Source organism: Tamandua tetradactyla, chromosome 3 (assembly GCF_023851605.1).
Source record: "Tamandua tetradactyla isolate mTamTet1 chromosome 3, mTamTet1.pri, whole genome shotgun sequence".
Taxonomy (NCBI): Eukaryota; Metazoa; Chordata; class Mammalia; order Pilosa; family Myrmecophagidae; genus Tamandua; species Tamandua tetradactyla.
This window is the reverse complement of record NC_135329.1, coordinates 15,950,060-15,967,389: the sequence shown is the minus strand read 5'-3', so window position 1 is coordinate 15,967,389 and position 17,330 is coordinate 15,950,060. Positions and strand designations below refer to the sequence as shown.

At 36.4% G+C, this 17,330-nt stretch overlaps 1 long non-coding RNA gene across 1 annotated transcript in view; it reads right to left on the bottom strand.

Annotated features, from left to right (window-relative positions):
• Nucleotides 1–440: 440 nt before the first annotated feature.
• Nucleotides 441–17,330, bottom strand: part of LOC143675964 (uncharacterized) — a 68,601-nt gene continuing 51,711 nt past the window's right edge. Inside the window, exon 5 of the long non-coding RNA XR_013171718.1 lies at nucleotides 441–713. This is a non-coding gene — a long non-coding RNA (uncharacterized LOC143675964). The remainder of the gene's footprint in view (nucleotides 714–17,330) is intronic.

Below are 17,330 nucleotides of genomic sequence, written 5' to 3'. Positions count from 1 at the left end.
AAACTAAGAAATGGCTTCAGCATGTGTATGTGTGTTTGTTCGTGCATACATATGATCATGTGAAGGAAACATTAGAGAATGAGGCTTGGTCAAATGGTTCCTGTTCAGTTCTCTGGCTATGAAAGGAAGACAAATGTACATGATCCAGGGAAGCTTGTCTTGTTAACACAGGTACATAGTAGCTAAAGCCCAGGAGTTAGTAGACTCCTTTCTTTCTCTTGTTCAAGGATGACAAGAATTTCTGGCTCTCTTTAAGAAAACCCCAGGAGGATTTTCAGTTGCATTCTGTATGTGTGATTGTGGCTTTTAAACCAGTAAACCCTCTGTTCATTCGGGTCACCAGTAGAGACAGGGGTTGTGAGAACTGTTTGTACATTGCTTTCATCCTTTACAAAGATGCTATTGCTTCATTATATAATTTGGATTAGGCAACTGCTGAATTTATGTTTATTTCTAATTTGTTCTGTATCTTCATTGTCACATACTAAGCAATTGAGATGTTAAGTACATTATCAATAATATAAATTTTCATGATTCTTGGGGACACAGTAGGGCCCCTTTTTGACATTTGCACTTCAGGTCCTTTTATTCTTCATGGTGACCCTGAGAGCATTCTCATCATTTTATTATAGTTTCTCTTCCACTTGATGCACCCCATTTCCTGCATCACTGCTGATTCCCTTAGGTGATCCTCTTGCTGGGTATACAATTACCTGAAAACATATAACATAAGGCAATGATTAGATTGCAGTTTCTCTGGCTTTAGTCATATTTTAGTAAACTTGATTAGTTTTGAGAGCATCTGGACAAGTTTTAGAATATGATCTTATCTTAAAAAGCACATTTTAAAAATCATTAGATTAAAATTTTTCCTTATTTCTGAATTTTTGGGAAAGATGTGATTTGGACCTTACATGCTAGGTATCCTGAAAATGAGGTACACTTGTGCTCACATGGGACCACATGTGTGCACATAGGGTAAAATGAAGATAGAGTCGTTTCAATGACTTTAATTTATATGGGACTATATTCATTTGAACATTCTATGTGCAGATTTCTACAGCACTTTTAAAGTTGGTTTGAATTCTTAAATATCAGTATAGTAAATTGATATGGAAGTTTTTATTAACAGTGTACTCCCCTTCTGCCCTGCCACTCCCACTGAGCCCAGCCCAATCACAGACTCCTGCCTATACTGATCATTTCTCTTACTCATTTCTATCTTTGTGCTTTATGTATTTCACCCAAGGAACACCCTTGTTGACATATTGCCCTTACTTTTTATTTCTCTTTGATGGTTAATTTATTATTTGGGTATAAAATATCCTTTTTTATTTTGTGTATGGAGCAATCTATGCCTTAACAAATAATAAAGGCTAACGTTTATCAAGCACTTTTTCCTGCGTTAGTTCATTTAGTCCTGCCTGTAGTTCTAAAAATATCTATTATCATTGTTCCCATTTTATCTGAGGAAGAAATAGAGGCAAAGAGAGATTAAGTAACTTTTTAAAAGTCATATCTAATTACAGTAATTCATTTTTTCTTTCAGCAGTCAAGTAGTTATTCATATCAATGTTGTATGAGGTGTTAGGTACCTGGGCAGGGGCAGTAGTTTGCAGTTGTGCAGCTAGAATTATATCTGTAACACTTACCATGGTGTACATATCATACCTGCTAGACGTATGCTTGTTGACTTATTTATTGTAGATTACAATATTATATATGACGTATGCTTTTTAATTTATCATAAGATGTGTTTTAATGTCAAAAATTAATGTTACATTAATGTGCAATTCTAAGAAGCAACATCCTCTCAGATCTGTTCTTTCCCATTGAATAATTACAAACCAGCTCATCTAGCAGAAAAAAATTTGCCTTTTAGGTTTACTCCTTCCTGAAAAATCCATCTGGGAATATCAATTCACTTAGAAACTAAACTGCCCACATCCTATGGCTTTGTTTTGTAATTGTATATTAATCTTAATGTAGTCTATGTCAAGATGCCTATCCAGCTGCCTTCTTCTGGGAAACCTCTCTCTGGGGTCTGACCCATTTGATCAAGGGCTACTGCAGCCCTTGGTTTTCTTACAGCTGAAGGATTTATTTCTATTTAGAATTTTAGTGGAAGGAAAGATATCTTTTTCTGGATAGAATTTACATAAAACTCTCCAGTATTAGAAAATATAACTTTGCTAATATTTCTGCCCATCAAAGAAATAATAATAATAAATGGGCAAAATCCTAATTGCAGAATATATGGCAAAGAAAATAGAGCTGACTCTTGTTTCAACACATACCAATACTCCCAAACCCAACCTCACAATACATTGACTTTTCTGTCAAAGAATTCATGGAACTGGGTGAAGTCTTCTTATCTAAAAACCTCTCATTTTACAGTTAATTAGATAAAGGTCTTTATAGGCTTTGACTTGTCCAAAAATATGATTATCTAGCTAGGCAATGACAGAGTGGATAACAGAATATAGGTCTCCTAATTCTCATTCCAAAATGATTTTCTCAGCACTCTCATATTCTTAATTGCCTATAGGGCATCCCACCTCAACTATAGTACATTTAAAATATATTTCAATTCGGGAAATTCTGATGCAAACTGAGTGAATGTAAAACACATCTGCGAGGCAAAGTGTGGCATGCCTGTAACGTGAACTAAATATATTATCATACAGCCTGAGGATTAGTTCATTACAGAAATGTCAAGCTGGTTGGAAGCTATGGAAAGACCAATAAAAGCAAAGCAGAGAAAGGCCAGAACTGGAATAGCTCAGTTTGATTTAAGCAAATGGTCACTGATTACATATGATTTGCAACTATCATTTACTTGGTCCTGCCTTCACCTTGCCTCCCTCCTTTAGGACAGCTCCAAGATTACTCCATATCTTTGGAAATCCCAGCAGGCCCACTGTCTTACCCAAGATTTAAATTTCAATGAATGGGCAATATAGAAATGTTATTAGTCTGCTTAGTGAAATTTGTGGGGTGCAGCAGAGAGACAAGAGTCATTTATGAAATGCCTGCTAATACAGTAACTGGAGACCAGAACCATGCGATGCCCACATCAGACCATCAATATAATTTGTAGAAATGACAGGCTGATATGTAAATATTTTTCCATGACTTGCAGAAACAGAACTGGAGAATAGAGACAAGTTTCAAGTGAAGAATTGCTAGTTTGAAAATTTAAAAAGGAAGAAAAAAAATTTTTGGTGACCAATGCATGAAAATTATTTGAATAACACATAAATGTATTTCAGTCAATTCACGCAATGGTAGCATCTAATTATTCACTGATATGTCATAAACATTTTATTTTATTAAGTCAATCTTGTGAAGAGGAAAGTGCTTTACGACTAGGGAAAAATTCACTTTTAAAATGTAAAGTGGTGAAATTTCAGAGTTGGAAAGCAATTTTGGTATCATGCAAAGCCTAATCATAATCATAAATGTGTGCAATTAAGATTTGTTTTTCTACCATATTCCTCATGCCTGGCTAATGCTTGGCATATAATAAGTGTTCAATTAAACTTATAAATCTATAATTAATTGCATGAGTTAATTTTATAAATGAGAAAACAAGCCGAGAGAGGTTATGTAACTAACCAGCTTAGAGCAGACCTGTAACCAGGAACATGGTCTCCTGATTCCTAATTGATGCTCTTCCTCTAAATTAAAATAACATTTAGCATTTGCCTAGAATATTTTAAAGCATTTAACCTTTACAACAATCTGGAGGGTAGTTATTATTTACAGAGGAGGAAACTGAGGCTAAACAAAGATGGTTTCTCTAGCTCAATGGCCTCAAAGTATGGTCCCTGAACATCAGCATAACTTTAGAACGTGTCAGAAATACAAATTCTTAGGCCCCACTTCAGAAGGAATCAGAAACTCTGGGGGCAGGGAACAGCAATCTCTGTGGTTTAAAGAAATATTTTTAAATTAGAGAAGTTGCAGATTTACAGGAAATCATGTAAAAAATGCGTCATTCCCATATATCACCTATATTATTAGCACTTTGCATTAATGCGGTACTTTTGTCAAAACTGATGAAAGAATATTATAATTTCACTATTAGCTATCCTCCATAGCTTACATTAGGGGGCATTTTCCCCATATAACACCCTGTTATTAACATCTCACATTTGTATGGTACAGTTGTTACAATTTGTGGAAGAGCATTTTTGTAATTGTACTAAGTATAGCCTATAATTTACAATTGGTTTCACTGTGTTGTATAGTCCTATGATTTATCTTTTAATTTTTATTCTAGTAGCATATATGTAGCCTAAACTTTTCCTTTTTAGCCACATTCACATATATATTTCAGTGCTGTTATCTACACCATCAATTGTTACCATCAAAACCATTGATTTCCAAAACCTTACAACCAACCTAAATAGAAATCCTGTACAAATTAAACGTTAAATTTCCATCCTTACCTCCAATCCAGCCCCTGGTGATCTATATTATAGATCCTAACTCTATGACTTTGCTTGGTCTCATTATTTCATATCAGTGAGATCATACAATAGTTGTCATTCTGTGCTTTATTTCCCTCAACATAATGTCTTCAAGGTTCATTCATGCTGTCACATGAACCAGAACTTCATTGATTTATGTGACTGAATGATATTCCAATGTCTGTATATACCACATTTGGTTATATGTACATCAGTTGATAGACACGTGGCTTGCTTCCATCTTTTGGCAATTGTACATAATGTCACTATGAATATTGGTGGAAAATTTCTGTTCAAGTCCCTACTTTCAATTTTCTGGGTATGTATTTGTAGAGGGATTGATGGGCATACGGTAATTATATACTCAGCTTTCTGAGGAATTGCCCAATTGTTTTATACAGCAGCTACACCATTTTACATTCTCACCAGTAATGAATGAGTGTTCCTATTTCTCTGCATCCTCTCCTTTTCTGTCTTTTTTTTTTTTAGTAGTAGTCATTCTAGTGGGTGTGAAATTATTTCAGTTTTGTTTTGCTTTGGTTTTCTGTAATAGCTAATGATACTGATAATCTTTTCATATGCTTTTTAGCCTTTGGTATATTCTTTTTGGAGAAATGGCTATTCAAATCTTTTGCCCATTTTTTAATTGGATTGTTTGTCTTTTTATTTTTTAATTTTAGGATTTCTTTATAAGTCTTTATTGGACATGTGGTTTCCAAATAGTTTCTTCCATTAAGTAGATTGTCTTTTCATTTTGTGATGAACTTCTTTGATGCACAAAAGCTTTTTAATTTGAAGAGATCCCATTTACCTTTTTTTGTTGTTGTTGCTCATGATTTGGGTGTAAAGTCTAAGAAACCATTGTCTAACACAAAATCCTAAAGTTGCGTCCCTATATTTTCCTCAAGCATTTTATAATCCTACTTCTTGTATTTAGGTTTTTGCTCCATTTTGAGTTAATTATTGTATGTGGTATGAGATAGGGACCATCCCTCATTCTTTTGCATATGGGTATCCAGTTGTCAAAGCATCATAACGAGACTATCTTTCCTAATTCAATGGACTTCTCAGCCTTATCAAAAATGATTTGAACACCCATGTGAGAGTCTATTTCTGAAGTGTCAATTTTATTCCAGTGGACTATGTATTTATTCTTGTGCCAATACATTGCTTGTTTGACTGTTGTAGCTTTGTAATAAACATTAAAGTCATGCTTATTTGCTCTTCTTTTTCAAGATGTTTTTGCTATTTGGGGACCCTTATCTTTCCAGATAAATCCAATTATTGGCTTTTCCAGTTTAACAAAGTAGGTTGTTGGGATTTTGATTGGGATTGCACTGAATTTGTAAATCATTCTGGATAGAATTGACATCTTGGCAATATTTAGTTTTCCAATCCATGAGCATGTAATGTACTTCTATTTATTTAGATCTTTGATTTCTTGAAGCAAAGTTTGGTCATTTTCCATATGAGTCCTTTACATCCTTGGTTGAATTTATTCCTAGATATCTGTTTCCATTAATTGCTATTATAAATGGGAATTTTTCTTGATTTCCTCCACAGATTTTTATTACTTGTATAGAAATGTTAATGATTTTTGCGTGTGGAACTTTGCTGAATTCATTTATTAGTGCTAGTAGATTTGTTGTAGTTTTGGAGGCTTTCCCTATATAGAACCATGGCATTTGCAAAATAAATTTTACTTCTTCCTTTCCAATTTGGATGCCTTTTATTTCTTTTTCTTGCCTTAGTGACCTGGCTAGAACTTCCAGTACAATGTTGAATAACAGTGGTGACAGTAGGCATCCTTGTCTTATTCTGGATCTTAAAGGAAAACTTCCATTGTTTCACCATTGAGTATGATGTTAAAAGCGAGTTTTTCATATATGTCCTCTATTATATGAGGAATTTTCTCTCTATTTCTATCTTTCAAAGTGTTTTTATCAAGAAATGATGCTGGGGTTTATCAAATAATTTTTTTCTCCACTAATTGAGATTATGGTTGCTTTTTTGTTCCCTCCTTCATTTGGTTAATATGGTTGTGATAGTTAGGTTCAGGTGTCAACTTGGCCACGTGATGATGTCCCATTGTTCTGTTTCTGTGGACTTAAATTCATCTATGGCTGATTATATCTACAGTTGACTAAGAGATGTGCCTTCCACAAATGAGTGACATTTAATTTAATAAGCTGGAGGCTTAAAAGAGAGAGGTCAGAAGGGAGCTCAAAACAGCACAGCCCAAGCAGCTCAGCATACCTCATCTCAGAACTCTCAACTCAGCCCAGACATTTGAAGATGCAAAAAGGTATCACCCCAGAGAAAGCTGTTGGAACCCAGAAGCCAGGAGTGAAGGCCAATAGACATTACTGTATGCTTTCCCATGTGACAGAGAAACTCAGATGAAAGCTAGTTGCCATTCCTCTGTAGAACTATAAATTTTTAACTAATTAAATTCCCTTATTAAAAGCCAATACATCTCTGGTGTGTTGCATTCTGGCAGCTTTAGTAAACTAAAAAAGGTTTTGGTACCAGAAGTGGTGTGCTGCAGCAGTTTGCAAATACCAAACATGTTGGAATGGTTTTCTCTAATGGATAAGGCAAAGATTTTGCAGGAATTGTGAGAAACTTGATAAAGAAGACTGAGTACTTTGAAGAGACTGTTGCTATAAATGGAACCATTGCCAATCTGGACAGAAATGGACAGAAAAGTGACAATTTGGAGTTTGCAGAGAGAGAGAACCATGGAAGCTAAGATCTGAAGTCAAGAAACCTCCGGCCAGGAGAGCAGACCTATCCTTATATGTGGAGAGGGTGAATTTGCCCCAGGAGTAGAGGGCAGGCCTTCCACTTCATTTCCCAGGGAGAGGTTTGACATTCCAGACATTGGAGAGGATGGGACACATCAACCAGGTATTGGGGGGAGCCTGGATGTCACCCCATTGCTCTAGAGGGGTTGAGTATGTGCCCCAGAGATGGCAGAGATCCTGGGTGCTTCCCCAAAGCTTGGAGAGGGTGGAGGTGAGGAAAAAAGTGGTCTCTCCAATGTCCCCCAAGGTTGCATTTGGAGAAAGCCTGCTGCTGCATAGACCCTTGGAAAGGGTGGGGCTGCCACCTTCTAAAGCCCTGAGGATAAATGACCCTCAGACTTTGAAATCTAATGGAATTTTTCCTGAATGTTTTCAGAATTGTTTGAAACTAGTGGCCCCAGTGTTCCTTCCAATTTCTCCCTATGGCAATGGGATAATTTATCTTATGACTGTTCCTTCTTTGTATGTTGGAAACAGATAACTTGCTCTAAGTTCACAGGTCCACAGCCAGAGAATTTTGCTTTAGAACAGACCATGTCTGTAAATGACTTTTATGAGATTCTGTCCTACTTTTGAGTTGGTATTGCATTTTTATTGTTGCTGACGTAGTTTAAGGCTTTTTTATATATATATTGTGATTAAATGAATGTGTTTTGCATATGGAAAGATTTAGTGTATTGTATGCAGGACAAATGATCATTGTTAGGTGAAAAAATGGTCCCTTATTGTTTTCTATTTAGAGGTTAAATATGGTTTAAGGTGATGCATATAGTTGCCAAGTTGACATGGGGTGGATATATGATGGTTAGGTTCAGACGTCAGCTTGGCCAGGTGATGATGCCACATTGTTTGATTTCAGTGGACTTAAATTATCAGCATATGAAATTTATCTATGGCTGATTACATCTGCAGTTGGCTAAGGAAAGTGCCTTCTGTAATGAGTGACATTTAATTTAATTAGCTGAGGACTTAAAAAAGGGAGCTCAACACAGAACAGTCCAAGCAGCTCAGCATACCTCATCTCAGCACTTGTAGCTCAGCCCAGATGTTTGGGGATGCAGAAAAGAATTGTCCTGGGGAAAGCCTTTGGAACCTAGAAGCCAGGAGAAGAGGCCAGCAGATGTCTCTGTAAGCCTTCCCATGTGACAGAGAAACTCAGATGAAAGCTAGCTTCCTTTCTTCTGAAGAACTATAAATTTTTAACTAAATAAAGCCCCTTATCAAAAGCTGACCCATCTCTGTTGTGTTGCATTCTGGCAGTTTTAGCAAACTAAAATAATGATGCATTGCATTAATTGATTTCCTCATGTTGACCCACCATTGTGGGGTAAATTCCAGACACATACTAATCCGGATGTATTCTGTTTGAGTATGTTGTGCTTCTTGGACATGTGTATTTGTGTTTTTCATAAGATTTGAGAAATTTTGGGTCACTGTTTCCTCAGATATTCTTTCTGTTCCTTTTCCCATTTCGTCTCATTCTGGGACACCCAAGATGCGCATGTTTGTGTGCTTCATGCTGACACACAAATCCCTGATACTCTGTTCATGTTTTTCTATTTGTTCTTCTGGCTATATGTACGATTTTGATTGTCCTGTCTTCTGGTTCATTGGTTCTTTCTTCTGCCTATTCAAATCTGTTCTAGTGCATTTTAAATCTCCATTATTGTGCCTTTCATCCCCTTTATCTGTGTTACATTTCTTTCTAAACTTTCAAAGTCTTCTTTATACTCACACATTGTCTCTCAATACCTCTAGGTCCATACTCATATTTTCCTTCATCTCCTTGAATAGATCTAGGAAATTTGTGTTAATGTCTTTGATTAGTTGTTCTGAATACTGTGTCTCCTCTGAAGTTTTCGTTTGTTCCACTGATTGAGTCATATCTTCCTGTTTCTTATCATGAATTGTAATTTTTTGCTGATGTCTGGGCATCTAATTATTTTGATGTGTTATCTCATCTGGTTCTTGCTCTGGATATGTGGTACACTTTTTAAGATCACACTTTTTGTGTAGTTGTTTCTTCTCCAAGAAGAAACTTCCTTTCCTCTCTTCCTTCTCCAAGAAATCTTGATTTATTCTGTTTATTTTTGTGCAGAATTTTCTGCCCAGCTCCTATAATTTTATATCCTGTCCCTCACTCAGTGCTCCTTTTCCTTACACTTTTTTTTAAATCTAATTTACTTTGTATTATCAAACCAAAACAACATACAAACATGAACATTCTCCCTTACACTTTCAAGTTCTGGAACCTGTCCTGTCTTACAGAACTTTATCACCCCTCACCTTCTTCTTTCTTTGAGACTTTTTTGCCTTTGGTTTCTTCCTTGGGATAACCTGCTTCAACAATCTAGATATGGTCAATACAAAAAGGTGGGTCAATCTGGAAAAGTCCTTTCTGCACTTAGAGTGGTCCTGCCAAAAGAGACTGAATTGAGTATGTACACCTTCACCAGTACTTCTGCCCTGGTCTTTATCTCTTTTTTCCCCCTTGTGGGCTCTTTTGTATGTGGCACTCCTCAGTGGCTTGTGAGGACTGTGTCTCTGAGGACTTGGTTCCCTGTACCTGGATATGCATGAGGTTTTAACTTGCTACTGTAAGTCTCTCTATAATCTGCATCCAAGGCAAGATGGACCTAAGCTGTGCTGCTTCTGCATGACTCCCAAACTGCACAGGACTGAATGGAAGGGAGGAGTCTGGACTGGCTGATCTGGAACAACAATCTCCTACTAAACTTGGAAATTGTTTTTCCTTTTCTCTGATTCAGAATTTGTAGAGTCCTTCTCCAGTCTATATCATCCTCCAGACTTCCAAGCAAGTGGAATTTTTGTCTTTCTATTAGTTAATTCTGAGGGGAGACTTTTCCAGATGTCTTATGTCACCATGTTGATGATATTACCGGCAATCTGTTCAAATGAAGAACTTTTTGGACTACATTAACCTTGTGAGAAAATCTCCCTCAAAATGTTATGCATGTGTAGCAAATTTTCTTAAACAACTAAACCAGGTGATTTGCGATAAAGGTTACCAGAGAAAAAATTGATGCTATTTCATCTGGTTTATTATGATGGTAGGTATCTTTCAAATTTTTAATTACCATGTTTTTAATATAAGTACTTAAGGCCATTTACAATTGTTTTCCCTCTAGCTGTATATTGAATATGGTATCTTCATTTTAAAACTTTGATTTTTCTGAATATATTAATTTTCAGAAAGAAACTTTCCATGGATAAGAAGGCAATATTTTATTTCTCGAAGAGTAAATTTGATTAGATCAATTTACCATCTCCTCACAGGAAATGCCTTTTTGATAACTTCATACCAGCCCACTTTTAGAGGTAACTGGCTTCTTGCTCATCTAACCCATATGTGGTTGACTTCAGAATATGCACTAATTCCTGGTTAAATCAGCTTGGTTCCTATAGCAAGGTTGTTTTCTTTCCATTTATATACCATGAATATTAATCACTAATGATCAAATGAACTACTTGAGGTTATTTATCCAGGAAGGATTCAAAGTAAATGGCAGGTATAGTACGGTGCTATGGACATCTAGTGCAATCTGTCCAGAGGAGTGAAGAACAATGACAAATTCAGATTTCATCATGTTTATTTGGGGATACCAGTGGAATCTCAAAATGGAGAAGGTTAAAAGGCATTTTACACAGAGATATTTAATTCTGTATGTGTATGTATATATATATTCATATATACCTGTACATATATATTCTTGGATATAAAGGAGCTCAAGACAAAGGGAAGAAAGTGGGAAAAGATGACGTGTGTGATGTGCAGAATTCTAAGAAATCCTTTTCCCTTAACAGTGAGTGGGACTTGCAAATATAATAACATTTCAATTCTATCATTAGGTGACTAATCATTTGATTCTGAGTAATTAAAGGGAAGGATATCCTGAGTGAGCCCTTAAAAGTGGGACAGGACCCTTGTTGCCCTTGAAGAAATAAGCTGCCATTTTGTGAGAGGACCTATGGTGGGGCTAAAGAGTAAGGACCTGAGAGTGACCTATAATTAATGAGTGGCCCTTCAGCTGACTGCTAGCAAGAGATCCGGTACTTCAACTTTTCAGCCTCAAGCAGCTGAAGTCAGCCAATAGCCATGTGAGCCTGGAAGAGGACTCTTGAGTTTCAGATGAGATCATAGCCTCAGATGACTGCTTGATTTCAATGTGGTGAGAAACTAAGCAGAAGACCCACTAATCTGTATCTGGATTCCTGAGCCCAGAAACTGTAAATAGACTGTACATTTGTGTTATTATGCAGCAATAGAAATGTAATTTTTTTAGTCATCAGCATATAGATGATAAATGAAGCCATGGCTATATAAGAGACTAAACATTGAGTATGCAGGTACACAGAGATGAGAAGAAGGCTTAAGATAAACTCCTAATGAAAAGTTATGTTTAAGGGATAGAAAGGGAAAGAGAAACTGTGAAGGAGTGGCCATCCAAAGAGGGGTAAACTCAGATAATTATAGATCATTATTTTTCTTTCCTGTAATTCCTACCTTTTCTCATAAGATAGGAACTTTTAAACACTCATTGTTCAGTTTGGTGAGGCTGGTAAAATTGAGCAAGACTGGTTCAGCCTTTCCGAGTTTTATCTCCTTTTCAAGATTGCCATGGCCACATACATTCTTCTCTCTACCCCGTCTTTTCCATGCAGCAAGCTGCCTGATGGGGAGGAAGAAGGAGAGTGGGGAGATCTGCAATTGTGAACAATAGCTGGCTATGATTTCATGTTATTGGTCCAAGCTTTGGACTTTGAAGTGAATAGTGGGAAGTTTTACTTTGTCCATAAGTAATGCCCTCAATATAGTTTTACTTGCAATAAAGCTAATGTCTTGTCCTGATTTGATTCCTATTACATTTCTCACTTTGTTCGGAAGCCATTGGAGGAGGGTGCTATTGGCATTGCAGAAACCACGAACCGCATTAGGATCTAAGGGGAGACAGAAGGCATGAGGAGGAGGCCACCAACTGGGATCAAAAGCTGCAGAGAGGTCAGCAATAGTAAGCCTTCAGCAAATGTTAGCATATTAACCAAGAGCGGAGATAGACTTATTTTACAAATCTCCTCATTTAATCATACTGACTGTCCTCTGATGAAGGATTTGCTATGTTTGTTGTACATAAGCAGAAAATGAAGTTTAAAGATGTTAAACGACTGCAGAAGGTCAGGCAACTGATAAATTGAGGAGCTAGAATTCAAACTCTAGATCATCTAAATCAAAACCCAAGTTCCAGATTTGATCATTGAAAGAGGTCTGTTAAGAACCAGAAGTAAGGATATCAGTCCAGAATAAGTGGGGTAGAAGAGGAGACGAAGATGCTGGTGCTTGAGATATGACTGTGAATCACGGGCCAGTAGCCAACCAGGTAGGACTAAAGAAGAAATGGCCCGAGAACAGCTGTAAATTCCTTCTCTAGAGAAACTACATTTGGAAAGCAAACTAATGCTCATTACTGCACTGTTTTTATTATAATTTTCCATGCCCTTTTCACGGTGGGCAGATCTGTTGTTGCTTTATTTGTTGGTTGGTTGGTTTTTGTTTGTTTTTCAGTCTTAAGGAGAAGTCAGTTTCTCTTTAGGAATGCTGATTTTAATAGAAATTAATCTCATTCAGTATTATATCATTAGATTTATCGAAAGAAGGCATTGATTGAGGTCTATTATATAGACCATGACTTTAATACAATCCATTCTAATTCTATGATTTCATGAAAAATTGTGTCCTTGAGTGTAGTACTAAAGCTTCTGGCTAATCCTGCAAATTCTTTGAATTTTCCCACAGTTTAACCTTCATCAAGTGTCAGACTTTTTCCCCCAAGTAGTCAAATGTGAATGAGCTCTTGAAATGTGTCTATGATTGTGTTGCATGCTCTAGGGCATTTTTTTTTTTTTTTTTTTTAAAGGAAAGACAGAGAGAAGGAAGGAAGGATAGAAGGAAGGAAGAGAGGAAGAAAGGGAAACATCTTTTAAACATTTTCTTGTTTTATTGTATTTTGTTTCTCCGTTTTCGTTACATGGGCTGGGGCCGGGAATCGAACCGAGGTCCTCCGGCATAGCAGGCAAGCACTTTGCCCGCTGAGCCACCGCGGCCCGCCCTCTAGGGCATTTTTAAAGAGCATAACGTGATGATACAGCCTCTATTATATCTGCTTTCCATTTCATTTATTTCTGCTCTCATTTTCTCATTTCCCTTCTTTCTACTATATTTGAGTTTATTCTGTTTTTTTTTTCCAAATGTCTTAAGTTGGACACTTGGCTTTAACTTTTTATTTGTCCATCTATTGTATTTCCCAATAAAAGCACTTTATATACTTTTCTCTGAATACTGCTTTTAAAAAATCCTACAAGTTTTGATATATAGTATTATTTTTCAATTTGATTTTCTATTTGATTCACAGCTTATGTATAAATTTTATTCCTAAACATATAGATCCTTAATTACCTTTACATTTATTTTTTTCTAAGTTCTTTTTTATTGGTAAAAGAATATTATCTATATTATACCCATTTAAAAAATTTGTTGAAATTTAATTGATGGTCTAACACAGCATTGTACAATAGAAATATAATATCAGCCACATAAGTAACTTAAAATTTTCTAGTAGTTGCATTAAAATTAATTAAATTAACTTTAAAAATATACTTTATTTAGCATAATATATCCAAAATATCATTTTTAGCATGTGAACTATATGAAAATTATTAATACAATAAATTACATTAATCTTTTCATACTAGGTTTTCAAAATTCAGTGTTTGTTTTACTTTAGCAATATATCTCAACTCAGACTAGGCACATTTCAAGTGGTCAATTGCAACATGTGGTTAGTGGCTACTGTATTAAACAATACATATTCCATAAGTGATAAATTGTCAGAAATATGTCAGCTATATAAAACTTTCTCGTTGTGTTGTTTAAATCTTCCAGATCCTTAAAAGCTTTTGTTCTTCTTGGTCTCTAAATTACTAAAGAAGGTATGTAAAAAGAGCCCCCTGTGATGGCAGACTAGTCCAATTTCTCCTAGTAATTCTATCACTTTATAGGCTAACCTATGAGGTGTCAATAAGTTTAAAATTTTTATAGCTTCTTTGTGAATTGACTTCTTTAGTCTTTAGCTGTCGAGCAAATGGTTTTCCCTGAAAATCTAATGGATGATATTAATGTACATCCCTCACATTGTTGCCTGGGATATATAATTTCCATCCTTTTACTTTCAAACATTGCTGTCCTTATATTTTAGGTGTGTTCCTTGTAACCAAGGTATGGTAATAGGCTTTTCTTCATTTATTTAATCACTGTTTAGTAGCTGGTAAGACTGGTCAATTACTATCTGTATATATAACATTTTGTTTCTTTTTGTGCTCTGTAGTATTTTCAGGTGTTTTTCACCAGAAGGTTTTTCAGGATATTTAACCAACTATAATGACAGAAATGGCAATCAACTTCATTAGATTTTTCAAAGGAATAATTGACTCCCATTCCCCAGAAGAGGGCTGCATTACCTGAAGGAGAAATGCCAGAATTGCCTTAGTATAATATAGATGAGGGGATCCAAAAGGCTTAGAGAAGTTGGAATGTCAGAGTGGATTTATCATATGACACTTGCTCACCCACCTCAGTGGTGTCCAGAAGACACACCTTGAACCAAGACCGTGAGGAATAAATTTGTGAGAGCATGCCATCATCCCTGAAGAGCTCTGTATTCACTCATATATATCAGTTATTACAGGGACTGCTTCCACTGACCTTGGATTCTTAAACACAATGGATATGACTGGATCCTGGGTTGGCAGGAGCCAAGTGGCAGCACTTTACCTCTAAAGACAAGGTGGGTGTGGATACGTTAATGGACAGCAGGGTCAGAGCAGTAATCAGACTAGCCTGGTTTGAAGGGACCTGTGGGGTTGACTAGGTGATCATGAGGCATCTAAAAATGAAATAGATGGGTGGTCTGCTAAATTCTTACTTGATCTGTATGCACAGAAGAGTTCTAGGTTAACGGAAGGAAAGTCTAACTTGAATCACAAAAGCACAGAAATTATGGCCCCTCAATCTATTCCCGGACTTGAAATAGTTTCAGACACAGACCACTTTAATGAAAGGAAGGCTGGGTTCCTATGAGGAAGGACATACCACACTGTTAAATGTTTGCACCGCTAATCTTCCTTCCATACATCTCCAAAGGAACCTATGGCTTTTTACCAGGGTCACTGTGCATTGGGGTAAAGGAAATCATCTGACGTTTCAGAGGCTTTTAGATATTGGCACCGAGCTGACAATAATTCCAGGAGACCTAACATTTCAGTGTGGTCCACCAGTTGAAGGAGATGCTTCTGGAAGTCAGATAAATAATGGAGTTTATTTCAGGTCCATCTCACAGTGGGTCCAGTGGATCCCCAAACCCATTCCGTGATTATTTCCCCAGTTCCAGAATACATAATTGGAACAGGCATACTTGGCAATTGGCAGAATCCCCACATTGGTTCCCTAACTTGTGGAATATGGGCTATGATGGCAGGAAAGGCCAAGTAGAAGCCACTAGAACTGCCTCTACTTAGGAAAATAATAAACCAAAAGCAGTATCTCATTCCTGTAGGGTCTGAGGGGATTTCAGAGATTACTGCCATCATCAGAGACTTGAAGGATACAGGAGTGGTGAATCCCTCTACATCCCCATTCAACTCTTCTTTGACATGTGCAGAAAAGAGATGGATTTTAAAGGATAGGAGTAAATTATTATAATAATTCAGGTGGTGGCTTCAATTGCAGATGTTGTTTCAGATGCAGTATCATTGCTTGAGCAAATCAACAATTCCCCTGGTACCTGGCATGCAGCCATCAAACTTATAAATGTTTTTTTTCTTCATATATGTTAGTAAAAACAACTAGAAACAGTTTGCTTTCAGCTGGCAAAGCAAGCAATACACCTTCACTGTCTTACCTCAAGGATATATCAATTCTTCAGCCCTGTATCATAATGTAGTCTACAGGAAACTTTATTGCCTTTCACTTCCACAAGACATCACACCAGTCCATAACGTTGATAACATTGTGCAAATTGAACCCAGGGAGCAAGAAGTAGCAACTACTCTAGACTTATTGATAATGTGTTTGCATATAAGAGGGTGGAAGATAAATCCCACAAAAATTCAGCAGCTTTTCATCTCAGTGAAATTTCTAGGTGTCCAAAAAGTTTACTTCTACCAGGAGACACAACAATGATTCCATTGAACTGAAAGTTAAGACTGCCACTCAGCTGCTTTCAGCTTCTCATACTTCTAAATCAACAGACAAAGATGGGAATTACTGTGATAATTTGTCCTTATCACCAAGGAGAAATAAGACTGCTACCACAAAAGGAGGTAAAGAAGAGTTCGTCTGGAATACAAGCACTTCTTAGGGCATCTCTTATTACTACTATGCCCCATTATTAAAGTCCCTGGAAAAATGCAACAATCCAAACCAGGCAGGACTACTAAGTGCTCAGACCCTTCAAGAATGAAGGTTTGTGTCACCCCACCAGGCAAAGGACCAGGACCAGCTGAGGTACTTGTTGAGAGTAAAGGGAATATGGAATGGGTAGTGGGAGAAGGCAGTTAGAAATGCCAACTACAACAAAGTGACCAGTTGTGGAAAAGATTATAATGGTTATTTTTATTTCTTCCTTGTTTTGTTATGAATATATTTGCATTTATACCTAAAGCAAATATCTTTATTTTCTTCCTTCTCTTATCCCCTTATCATATAAACATAAGTTACATTAACTTTAAATCATAGCATTTAATTTATAAGGCATTAATTTTGAGAGTGAATATGCTCAAAACTTTCATCCTCTTCTGGTGCATTTCCAGTTGTATATAAAAGAGTTGAATTATGGTAAGTGGAAGGATGACTATGTTGCTGTCTTTATTTAGAGATTAAATGTGTGTGCCAGTTTGAAAGGATTTATGCACCCTAGAAAAGCCATGTTTTAATACTAATCAATCTCGTAAGAGCAACAGTTTCTTCCAATCCTTA